At 43.7% G+C, this 13,227-nt stretch overlaps 1 non-coding gene across 1 annotated transcript; it reads left to right on the forward strand.

Annotated features, from left to right (window-relative positions):
- The first annotated feature begins 277 nt into the window (after positions 1-277).
- On the forward strand, positions 278-350 carry TRNAY-AUA (transfer RNA tyrosine (anticodon AUA)). The gene has a single exon. It is a non-coding gene; the product is annotated as a tRNA-Tyr (tRNA).
- Positions 351-13,227: the final 12,877 nt, after the last annotated feature.

A 13,227-nucleotide genomic window follows, 5' to 3' on the forward strand; every position in this document is an offset into this window, starting at 1 on the left:
TTAAAGAACACACAAAGGCAGAAAACCATGAAAAGATCCAGCAGGTCTGCTGAACAGACATGACTTCAGTGTACCTGGGCCTGTGGAGAGCGCTGTGTGCAGAAGAGGGCAAAAAGTGTAGGATACCTGGGGTCAGATTATGATTTTATGTCTTTTAAGCCAAGATAAGGACATTGAACATCACTTTGGAGGGAATAGGTAGCTGGAAATAACTTGACCTGACGTGACTCCATTGGAAAGGTCTGTCCAGGAAAAAAAAGCAGAAGGAAGGTCTGCTTCCCTGGTGGCTCAGAGGTTAAAGCGTCTGCCTATAGTGCGGGAGACCCAGGTTCAATCCCTGGGTCAGGAAGATCCACTGGAGAAGGAAATGGCAACCCACTCCAGTACTCTTGCCTGGAGAATCCCATGGAGGGAGGAGCCTGGTAGGCTACAGTCCATGGGTCACAAAGAGTTGGACATGACTGAGCGACTTCACTGTACTATACTATACCATGGAGAGGTTATCGTTTGTGAGTTAGTGGAGGCCTCTGAATGGGTTTCGCTTGTGGCTTAGCTGGTAAAGAATCCGCCTGCAATGCGGGAGACCTGGGTTCGATCTCTGAGTTGGGAAGATCCCCTGGAGAAGGGAAAGGCTTCCCACTCCAGTGTTCTGGCCTGGAGAATGCCATGGACTGTATAGTCCATGGGATCACAGAGTCAGACAGGACTGAGCACCTTTCACTTTCACTGTATGTGGGAAGGTGGTGGGGCTGCCTTCATCTTCCTGGAGGAGACTGGTTCCTCCTTGGTGTTTTCTAGCACTGAAAGCCCATTCGGCTGCCTTAGTCAGGTTGGAAAAGTCAAATCATTTCCAGAGGAACTTGAGAGTGGTTCCTAAGTTACACCCCCTATGAAATTTGACCCAAAATGTAGACATGAGGAGACGGGTTTGAACATCACTCAGGGTCCACACTGATCCAGACAGATAGACCAGATCCTGTCCTGTGAACGTGGGCAGGAGAGAATCAAAGCCTTGCGATGGCCTCCATTGGCTCTGACCATTTGCAAACTTCAGGCAAACAAGACAGGGGAGGCTTCTGAGCAAATTGAAGGCTGCGCGGGCAGCCCTGTTGGTCAGCTGTGTCCGTGTGCACCTGCCTGCATTCTATCCCCAGATCCTCTGCCTTCTGAAGGCTCGCCTCCCTAGCTCAGAGCTCTGGGGACCAGGACAGGTGGGGTCTTGGAGCCACCTTTCTCCCCCGATCTAGTAACTGGATTCCGAAGGTAATCCTCTGAGCCTGGGGACCCTGCAGTCCTGGTCAGGAGTCTTCCTCACTGAGCTCTGCCAGGTGCCTTCCAGGCCCAGCCCACAGTCTGCTTGGCCAGTGTCCTGATCTTTAGCCTACCTGCTCTTTGCCTTAAGACCCCCATGCACCCATCTCCCCCAAAAAACCTTTAGCAGTCAGAAAAGGAGCCCTTGCCACAAGGCCTCTCAGGGACTCTTGCATCTTGCTTTCTCCGTGTCCCCATCCTGCCCTGTTTCAGACCTGTTAGAAGGTGGCACCAGCCTGGGTGGAGGGGGTGGGGACGGAGAGCAAGATAGAGGTCAAGGCAGATGAATAATGAAGGAGCAGCAGCCCAGGGATGGGAACGATGATAGAGGCTGATGACATCACCTCCTGTCTCTGCACAGAGTCAGCTGTGTCCTCATGGCACGAAGGAAGGCCAAGGGTCAATGTCAACATTTTAAACAAACAGATGGATAGAGAGAAGGCTGAGAGGGCTGAGTGACTTGCTGAAGTCAGCTGCTGAGTCAGGACACCACTTCCTGCCTGTTAACCCCTAGACCAGCATTTTTTCCTGTCCACCCTGCTGACTCCCTCTCTGAGGGTCTGGTAAGCGCTATTTTTTTTTTTTCCCTTCCATTCTATACATTTTAGAGTTGAAAACCTAGCTTTAAAACCTAGCTCTGGGCACTTCCCTTGAGGTCCAATGGACAAGACTCCACACTTCCAATTAAAGGGCGGGGTTTGATCCCTAGTCCAAGAACTAAGATTTTCCATGCTGCGTGGCCAAATGGAGGCCAACATTCTCCTCTCTACCAGACAAAGGTACCTGGCTCTAGAGAGGAAGATGAGGGCAGAAACATATTTTCTAGGGCTTTTCTAAGAAGGCAGAAGCCTTCACAGCAGGAATTCCCTCCTTTTTGCTCTCAGTCAAGACTAAGAAGAGAGAAGAAGGGCTTTCGTATCAATGCCTTTCTCATAATCACTTTGTCTTACTGTTTTCCCACCTATAAAGTAGAAATAATAAGAGTTAGTACTATTGTGAGTATAGTATATAAAGCACACAGTAAACCCTGAGACAGCATTAACTGTCTTGATCACTGCTACAGGACTTCCCTGGTGGCTCAGTCAGTAAAGAATCTGCTTGCAATGCAGGAGACCAGGCTTGATCCTTGGGTGAGGAAGATCCCTTGGAGAAGGAAATGGCAACCCACTCCAGTGTTCTTGTCTGGGAAATTCCACGGACAGAGGTGCCTGGTAGGCCACAGTCCATGGGGTCGTGAAGAGTTGGACACGACTAAGTGATCAACAAAAAAATCATGTTCACTACAGTAAACATAATTTATTTCAAGACTCATATTGACTAATTTGCAGCGGCCCCTAGAGTAGGGTTTTGAAGCCCCTCTGGGCTCAGCAGGAAACTGTCCAGCTGCATTCATGATGTAACATGGACTGGGGTGGTGGAGAGATATGGCCCCATGGTACTTGCCAATGCTCTGAAGCCCTATTTTCTCTTACAAATGCAAGTATTGGTATTAGAGATAGGTAATTATTTTCTAAATTCAAGTACAAAATGGAAGATGTGGAAATAAAACTCTCACTGCCTTTCCAGTTCCACTTTCTAAGTTTGCTTTTGTTCCCCAAGCTCCACAGTTAACAATGACAACCGGAGTAAAATGGGAGTGGGAGGAACAAGTCTAGTAGATTTTGGAGTTTTGTCCAAAAACAGAAGGAATTTCTTTCTTCGGATGCATGCTCCTTCTGGAAGCCGATTTTGACAGACTCTTCCAGAACCGCCAGAGACTGCTGTTCTACCTTGGAGGGCACCCTGGAAATTATTCATGCCTTCTTATCTCATGAACTTCCTAACAAATTGCTTATTTGCTCTGCAGTTTGAGAACATTTTATTTTGCTGCAGGGGTTCTTGTTTATCTCAGAAACACTGAGCAGCTCTGATGAGCCGGAACAGAACATGCCAATTCTACCGTGTTCATTGAGCACCCACTGATGCTGGCGAGGGTGCCAGGCTCTTTGAAAACTCTCATCCCATTTAAGCCTCTTAAAACACCCTGGAGTGGATATTCTTCTCTCTTTTAAAGAAATTAAAGCTTGGCAAAGTTACAAAACTTACCCAAAGCCCTATAGCTCTAAATGGTGGCATCAGAAATAAAACCCAGCTTCATCCATCTCCATTAGTTCAGTTCAGTTCAGTTACTCAGTTGTGTCCAACTGTTTGCAAGCCAATGAATCACAGCTCGCCAGGCCTCCCTGTCCATCACCAACTCCCAGAGTTCACTCAAACTCACATCCATCGAGTCGGTGATGTTATCTCATCCTCTGTCATCCCCTTCTCCTCCTGCCCTCAATCCCTCCCAGCATCAGAGTCTTTTCCAATGAGTCAACTCTTCACATGAGGTGCCCAAAGTATTGGAGTTTCAGCTTTAGCATCAGTCTTTCCAAAGAAATCCCAGGGCTGATCTCCTTCAGAATGGACTGGTTGGAACTCCTTGCAGTCCAAGGGACTCTCAAGAGTCTTCTCCAACACCATAGTTCAAAAGCATCAATTCTTTGGCGCTCAGCTTTCTTCACAGTCCAACTCTCACATCCACACATGACCACTGGAAAAACCATAGCCTTAACTACATGGACCTTTGTTGGCAAAGTAATGTCTCTGTTTTTCAATATGCTATCTAGGTTGGTCATAACTTTCCTTCCAAGGAGTAAGCGTCTTTTAATTTCATGGCTGCAATCACCATCTGCAGTGATGTTGGAGCCCCAAAAAACAAAGTCTGACACTGTTTCCACTGCTTCCCACTCTATTTCCCATGAAGTGATCTTGACCAGATGCCATGATCTTCGTTTTCTGAATGTTGAGCTTCAAGCCAACTTTTTCACTCTCCTCTTTCACTTTCATCAAAAGGCTTTTTAGTTCCTCTTCACTTTCTGCCATAAGGGTGGTGTCATCTGCATATCTGAGGTTATTGATATTTCTCCTGGAAATCTTGATTCCAGCTTATGCTTCTTCCAGCCCAGCATTTCTCATGATGTACTCCACATAGATGTTAAGTAAGCAGGGTGACAGTATACAGTCTTGACGTATTCCTTTTCCTATTTGGAACCAGTCTGTTGTTCTGTGTCCAGTTTTAATTGTTGCTTCTTGACCTGCATATAGGTTTCTCAAGAGGCAGGTCAGGTGACCGAACTATTCCATTCCAATTGCAGGAACATTGACTTTTTTATTTTTATTTGCTTTAATTTTTTTTTTAAATTGGAGGATAATTGTTTTACAATGTTGTGTTGGTTTCTGTCCTACAACAGCATGAATCAGCCATGTAAAAAGTGAAAGTGTTAGCCGTTCAGTCGTGTCCAACTCTTTGCAACTCCAGGGACCATAGCCCACCAGGCTCCTCTGTCCATGAGATTCTCCAGGCAGGAATACTGGGGATTCTTGCCAGGATCTTCTCCAGGGGATCTTTCCAGGATTGAACACTGGTCTCCTACATTGCAGACAGATTCTTTACCATCTGACCAACCAGTGAAGCCCAAATATGCATATATCCCCTCCCTCCAACACCCCCGCCTCTCCCCTACCCTTCTAGGTTGTTACAGAGCACCAGACTGAGCTCCCTGTGCTGTACAGCAACTTCTCACTAGCTTATTCTTTCTTTTTTATTTTAAAGAAAAGAATCAGGTAGGGGTGGTGGAGGGATGAGTCATTGAGAATCTAAGCGAGCCAGCCTTCAGTAGGCATTTGCATATATTATTTCCTTCCGTGTTCAGAACATTCTGTTTCCTCCACCTCCATGGATCTTGATCCCAGTGTTCGAGGTGAAGTGGCAGAGTCTAAAAAGAGCCCTTGCACCAAGTGACAACAGCTGAAAAGTGACGGAGTCAGGCTTCAATCCAGGTCCCCTGGCTCCAAATGACCATGTTCTTTTCAATGCCTGACACTGCACAGTGGAAATTTCAAGTATTGTCTACAGGAAAACATGTCATTTCGGGTCTCAATTATTCTTAATATGTCTCTTTAGGGGGAGTAGACATTTGCTGTTTTGCCTGCCTAGGATTTTTTTTTTTTTTTTTTAATCTGATAAGAGATTTCTGACTTCCCTTTAGGATACTCCTCTGCTCTTGGGCTAAGGTCTGGTGAGACCGTTAGTCAAGTTTTCCCACACTCCCCCGTCCCAGGCATGGACGTGTGACTCAAGTTCTGCAATTTGTCTCTCTCTCTCCCCAGAGTTTGAAATTTAAGTGGAGAGGCAAAAAAAATGAGAGACAGCTGGAGCTAAAACATCCTAATGGTAAAGTCCAGAGAGACTATCCCCATGGGACCACATGCTGGGATGAATACCGGTTGTCCCAACATAATTGTTAATAACACTCCCTTTCACTCTCCAAAGTGTCATGGTTGAAATGATGAATTATATAGCCACACTATCATCCCAGTTCCCACAGTCAGACATCTTCTGATGCCTGGACATCCCCTTCGATTAAGTAAACTACCTCATAGGTCTCCAATAAATTATTTTTGCATACGCGAATCAAGTCTGTGTCTTGCTTGCAATAATAACAAAGACTTGAATTTTGTCTCTTGAAAAGACTCACCAATATGACCTTCTGTGTAAAAGGCCCTTGGTAATCACGCGGCTAGGGTTTTAACAAATAATAATCAGCCTCCTCTTCTAACAAGACATGTGCTTACTCAACGGGCTGTGGACAGATGTCCACAGCAGCATGGACAGGAATCATTCTTAAAAGCATGGCTTCTCTTCACCTGGGTTGGCCCAACTTCTTCCATCACTCATTGCAGAAGCAACAACCAACCCTGAGGCTTCTTACGGCACCATTCCTTGAAAGGATCAGCCAGCCTTGGTGAATGAAAATAAATTGCATTCATTTTGATGAGGCAGGAATTTGTCCTTACTGGAATTGATGCCTATTTAGATCTGACTTTGCTTTACCCATCTCTGATGCTTACCTAGTCTGTAAACTTACCAGGTACTTTGTGCACTGGTCTGGTGCCTCAAACTAATGAACAATTGCTACTGCAATGAGACAGTTCAGTGCAGGGAGGCCTTTGAGATTTACTGCTTTATAATGACCCTAATTGCCCCAAAGCAAGTACTACTGTGCTGTGCTTAGTCACCTCAGTTGTGCCCGACTCTTTGCACCCCCTTGGACTGTAGCCTGCCAGGCTCCTCTGTCCATGGGATTCTCCAGGAAAGAATACTGGAATGGGTTGCCATGCTCTCCTCCAGGGGATCTTCCCAGCCCAGGGATCAAACCCAGGTCTCCCACAAAGTGGGCAGATTCTTTATCATCGAAGCCACCAGGGAGGCTCATATAAAGGGGCAGGGGTTCTATTGATAGCTCAACCTTGGCAGCATCATGGAGACAACATTTTGTAAGGATGGGAGGTTTCTTGTGTATGTGATATATGCTCTGAACCATATCTTTGGCACTACTTTTCTCATTGACAATAAAATGAGGTAGGGACAACTAAAGGACCAATGTGGAAATAATACAGTTCTAATTTTCCTAAAGATTTGCTATACAAATTTTGGCTTTCCCATCCTTCAATGAAGGCTTCTGCTGTTTAAAATTCTCTCTACCTGTTTCCGTCAAGATCCCAACAGACACAGCACACACAGATGGAGATAGTTCTAGTGGAGCTTATTTACAAGGCAACTCTTACACCACTGTAGGCAAAGTCTAGCAGAGCCACAGGGGATGGTGATGGAACTCAGGGCCAACAGCACTAGAGCTTTTATCACTGGTAAGCTCAAGGAAGGAATGGGATGAAAACTGGGAGACTAACCCCTGCAGAATCAACCATTTTGAGAGGAGCCATGACTTTCTGCTGAGAGACCATCAGCCAGAGGCAATCTCAAAGGAATGGAACCAGACAAGAAAACAGACCTCTCCTATGGGACTCATTGCCCAAACCCAGAAGAAGTTCAGAGGCTTTAGAGCCTTTGATATGCAACCCATTAGGGCATAGATCAGTCTGGAGAACAGTTGCTTGTAACTAGAGAGACAAACAGGAGATATTCCGCCTGGGGCCCAAATAAAGAATGCAGGAAACTGTTATAATTATTCATTAACTAGGAATCAGTATTTTTTAAGTCAGTTATATTTCTATATACCAGCAATAAGCAAGCAAAAACTAAATCAGTCCAGTTCAGTTCAGTTCAGTGGCTCAGTCGTGTCCGACTCTTTGCGACCCCATGAATCGCAGCACGCCAGGCCTCCCTGTCCATCACCAACTCCCAGAGTTCACTCAGACTCACGTCCATCGAGTCAGTGATGCCATCCAGCCACCTCATCCTCTGTCGTCCCCTTCTCCTCCTGTCCCCAATCCTTCCCAGCATCAGAGTCTTTTCCAATGAGTCAACTCTTCCCATGAGGTGGCCAAAGTACTGGAGTTTCAGCTTTAGCATCAGTCCTTCCAAAGAAATCCCACGGCTCATCTCCTTCAGAATGGACTGGTTGGATCTCTTTGCAGTCCAAGGGACTCTCAAGAGTCTTCTCCAACACCACAGTTCAAAAGCATCAATTCTTTGGCGCTCAGCTTTCTTCACAGTCCAACTCTCACATCTATACATGACCACTGAAAAAACCATAGCCTTGACTAGACAGACCTTTAGAAACATGTAAACATATATAATAACCAAACAACTTCAAATACACAGAAATAAATCTAGTTAAAAATGGAAGATGCCTCTGCGCACAAAACCATAAAGCATTATTGAGATGATCTAAAGAAGACCTAATCTCAAAAATGACAGAATGATCTCTGTTTGTTTCCAAGGCAAACCATTCAATATCACAGTAATCCAAGTAACGCTGAAGAAGCTGAAGTTGAATGGTTCTATGAAGACCTACAAGACCTTTTAGAACTAACACTCAAAAAATATGTCTTTTTCATAGGGTACTGTAATGCAAAAGTAGAAAGTCAAGGAACACCTGGAGTAATAGGCAAATTTGGCCTTGGAGTACAGAATGAAGCAGGGCAAAGGGTAATAGAGTTTTGCCAAGAGAACGCACTGGTCATAGCAAACACCCTCTTTCAACAACACAAGAGAAGACTCTACACATGGACATCACCAGATGGTCAACACTGAGTTCAGATTGATTATATTCTTTGCAGCCAAAGATGCAGAAACTATACAGTCAGCAAAAACAAGATTGGGAGCTGACTGTGACTCAGATCATGAACTCCTTGTTGCAAAATTCAGACTTACATTTAAGAAAATAGGGAAAACCACTAGACCACTCAGGTATGACCTAAATCAAATACCTTATGATTATACAGTGGAAGTGAGAAATAGATTTAAGGGACTAGGTCTGATAGAGTGCCTGATGAACTATGGATGGAGGTTATTGATTATTGTACAGGAGACAGGGATCAAGACCATTGCCAAGAAAAAGAAATGCAAAAAAGCAAAATGGCTATCTGAGGAGGCCTTACAAATAGCTGTGAAAAGAAGAGAAGCAAAAAGCAAAGGAGAAAAGGAAAGATATACCCATGTGAATGCAGAGTTCCAAAGAATAGCAAGGAGAGATAAGAAAGCCTTCCTCAGTGATCAGTGCAAAGAAGTAGAGGAAAACAATAGAATGGGAAAGACTAGAGATCTCTTCAAGAAAATTAGAGATACCAAGGGAACATGTCATGCAAAGATGGACACAATAAAGGACACAAAAGGTTTGGACCTAACAGAAGCAGAAGATATTAAGAAAAGGTGGCAAGAATACACAGAAGAACTATAGAAAAAAGATCTTCATGACCCAGATAATCACGATAGTGTGATCACTCACCCAGAGCAAGACATCTTGGAATGTGACGTCAAATGGGCTTTAGGAAGCATCACTACGAACAAAGCTAATGGAGGTGATGGAAGTCCAGTGGAGCTATTTCAAATCCTAAAAGACGATGCTGTGAAAGTGCTGCACTCAATATGCCAGCAAATTCGGAAAACTCAGCAGTGGCCACAGGACTGGAAAAGCTTTTCATTCCAATCCCAAAGAAAGGCAATGCCAAAGAATGGTCAAACTACTGCACAATTGCACTCATCTCACATGCTAGTTAAGTAATGCTCAAAATTCTCCAAGACAGGCTTCAGCAATATGTGAACCGTGAACTTCCAGATGTTCAAGCTGGTTTTAGAAAAGGCAGAGGAACCAGAGATCAAATTGCCAACATACACTGGATCATTGAAAAAGCAAAAGAGTTCCAGAAAAACATCTATCTCTGCTTTATTGACTATTTCAAAGCCTTTGACTGTGTGGATCACAGCAAACTGTGGAAAATTCTGAAAGTAATGAGAATACCAGACCACCTGACCTGCCTCTTGAGAAATCTGTATGCAGGTCAGGAAGCAACAGTTAGAATTGGACATGGAACAACAGACTGGTTCCAAATAGGAAAAGGAGTATGTCAAGGCTGTATATTGTCACCCTGCTTATTTAACTTATATTCAGAGTACATCATGAAAAACACTGGGCTGGAGGAAGCACAAGCTGGAATCAAGATTGCCGGGAGAAATATCAATAACCTCAGATATGCAGATGACACCACCCTTATGGCAGAAAATGAAGAATAACTAAAGAGCCTCTTGATGAAATTGAAAGAGGAGAGTGAAAAAGTTGGCTTAAAGCTCAACATTCAGAAAACTAAGATCATGGCATCCAGTCACATCACTTTGTGGCAAATAGATGGGGAAACAGTGAGAGATTTATTTTGGGGGGCTCCAAAATCACTGCAGATGGTGACTGCAGCCATGAAATTAAAAGATGTTTACTCCTTGAAAGGAAAGTTATGACCAACCTAGACAGCATATGTCCATCTAGTCAAGCATAGGCCCATCTAGTCAAGGCTATGTTTTTTCCAGTAGTCATGTATGAATGTAAGAGTTGGACTATAAAGAAAGCTGAGTGCTAAAGAATTGATGCTTTTGAACTGTAGTGTTGGAGAAGACTCTTGAGAGTCAAATCATCCTACGGGAGATCAGTCCTAAGTGTTCATCAGAAGGACTGATGTTGAAGCTGAAACTCCAATACTTTGGCCACCTAATGTGAAGAACTGACTCATTTGAAAAGACCGTGATGTTGGGAAAGATTGAAGGCAGGAGAAGAAGGGGATGACAGAGGATGAAATGGTTGGATGGCATCATTGACTCAATGGACATGAGTTTGAGTAAACTCCAGGAGTTGGTGATGGACAGGGAGGCCTGGCGTGCTGCAGTCCATGGGGTCACAAAGAGTTGGATATGACTGAGCGACTAAACTGAACTGAAAGAAGACCCCGAAGAATGGAGGAATATATACTTGACACTCAAACAACTCAGTGGTTAGGGCTGCCAACCTCTTGCACAGTGACAATCCCTGTGTAACTACAGTGGTCCCTCCATATCCATGCCTCTGCATCTGTGCCTATAGCCAATATATATACAGCATATAGCCAATATATACAATGGATATAGTACTACACCATAGAGTACTACAGTACTGCTACAGATCATGTAGTACTGTAACACATATTTACTAAGAAAAATCCACATGTAAGTAGCCTCCTGCAGTTCAAATCCATGTTGTTCAAGAGTCGGCTGTTTCATGTCCCAGGTTTGAAAGAATTAACACCATTAAGCTAATATTGCATTACCGATAGTTGATCTATGGATTTCATGCTACTCTAGTAAGAATTTCAAAAATTTTTAACGGAAATTTCAAGCTGATTCTCTCATTTACATGGAAATACAAAGAGACAAAAAATAGGCAAGGTGGTTTTAAAAAAGAAGAACAAAGTTGAAGGATTTATGCTACCCAATATAAATGCTTCTTATAAAGCTACATTAATTAAGGCAATGTGGCCTTGGAGCAAGGGCAGACAAATATATCAGTGGGCCTGAAGAGAGCCCAGAAATAGACCCAGTCAAATAAGGACACTTCATTTATGACACAGGTGCCACCGCCGAGGAGTGACTAATAGACAATCTTTTCAATAAATACTGTTGCATCCACTGAGGTTCACATGGGGGAAAAAAATCTGATCCTGACCCCTATTTTGTCTCCCAAAGAAAAAGCAATTCTATGAGGTTTTTAGATCCAAATGTAAGAGCTTAAGAGAAAAGCTTCTAATTAACTGGAAAGAGATGATGGACCTAAATGTAAAAATGCAAAAGTATAAAACTTCTAGAGGAAACCATTGGAAAATATCTGTATCACCTTGGGTTTAGTGATGAGCTTTCAGATTCAATACCAAGCATTATTGTCAAATTGAAAAGTTAACTTTATCAGGAAACAAAAATGGATTCATTGGACTTAATTAAAATTGAAAAGCTTTGCTCTGTGAAAGACAATGTTGAGAGAATGAAAAGAGGAGCCACATAGTTGGAGAACATAATGAAAGTCATTTATCTGATAAAGTACTTCTATGCAGTACAGTGTTCAATTTATGCTTCAGAGCTCCCCCCAGGATCAGACTCTGGATCCTGAGCCCACATTCTTGCTTAGCTTCTGTCTCTGACCCAGAGCTTTCCCCATACTTTTTCCCTTACCTCCTTTTTGGTTTCTCCTAAGAGCACTCCTTAATGAATTATTAATACTTGTCCAAGAATTCTTGTCTCTTGCTCCTAGGAAACTTGCCTATGACAGGTTTCAAACTGAAAGCCACCTCTGATGATTAATTTCATGTGTCAATTTGACTGGACTGAGAGATGCCCAAGAAGCTACTGGCCTTACTTCTGGGTGGGTCTGTAGGGTGTCTCTGAACCATGTCAGCATTTGAACTGGTAGACTGAGTAATGTTGGTCCTCACCAGTGTGAATGGGTCTCATTAGTTAGTTGAAGGCCTCAGTAGAACAAGAAAGATATCATGAGCACTCTGAGTTCTTGGGCATTCAGACTTGCAGGGAAACTTACAGCACCAGCTCCCTGATCCAATTCTTGGACTTTTGGGCTCGAATGGGGGCTTACTCCCTCCACTCCCCTGATTCTCAGGTTGTCAGATTTGAACTGAATTACACCACTGGCCTGCTTTCTTGGTTCTTTCCAGCTTGCAGACAGCAGATTCTGGGACTTCTTGGTCCCCATAATCAGGTGAATTGATTCCTGTAAATAAATTTCCTCTTCCTATTTATCTATCAATTATCTTTCTCTCCCTTTCCTATCAGTTTTTTTTTTTTTTTTATGGAGAACCCTAATACACTCCTTAAATGTCCATTATAGAAAAGTAGATCAATAAATCATGTTATGTATATGCATGCTCAGTCACTCAGTCGTGTCTGACTCTTTGCAACCCTATGGACTGTAGCCTGCCAGGCTCCTCTATCCATGGGATTTTCCAGGCAATAATACTACAGTGGGTTGCCATTTCCTCCTCCAGGGGATCTTCCTGACCCAGGGAATATTTCCAATCCAGGGATCAAATCCACGTCTCTTGGATTAGCAAGCAGATTCTTTACCACTGAGCCATCTGGGAAGATCCTTATGCCCCTACAATGGGAAGCAAGAGACACTCATGGGAATGAATGGACTGTTGCTACATGCAACCACACAGGTGAAACTCACACAGTTAGATGGTGCCTAATATTTTTATTGAATTGGGAAAAGTGTGTTTATATATATATTTTTTGTGTGTGTGTGTTTATATTTTTAACCTGAGTTTCACCCGGGATTTCCCTCCTGCAGAGTGAAAAGAGACCACCAGTCAGGAATTTCAATCTCTCCCGTGACCAGGATTTCCAGCCAGTTCTGAGAGAGCGGTGAGGGACAGAGTCACCCAGATGTTATAAAGCTGGGCCCTCAGTTACTTTACTCGTTGTGGTTTTATCTTTCTGTTGCTTGGGATCCCATGGCTAAAACCTGCCATTGGCTGACGAAAGAAGTCATCCATCCCCGATGTAACTAGCAGCTTCCACAAAGCTGTTAGGTGTTCTCTGCATCCCAGGAAAACCTGGTACCC

Source organism: Bos indicus, chromosome 14 (genome assembly GCF_029378745.1).
Source record: "Bos indicus isolate NIAB-ARS_2022 breed Sahiwal x Tharparkar chromosome 14, NIAB-ARS_B.indTharparkar_mat_pri_1.0, whole genome shotgun sequence".
In the NCBI taxonomy this organism is placed as follows: Eukaryota; Metazoa; Chordata; class Mammalia; order Artiodactyla; family Bovidae; genus Bos; species Bos indicus.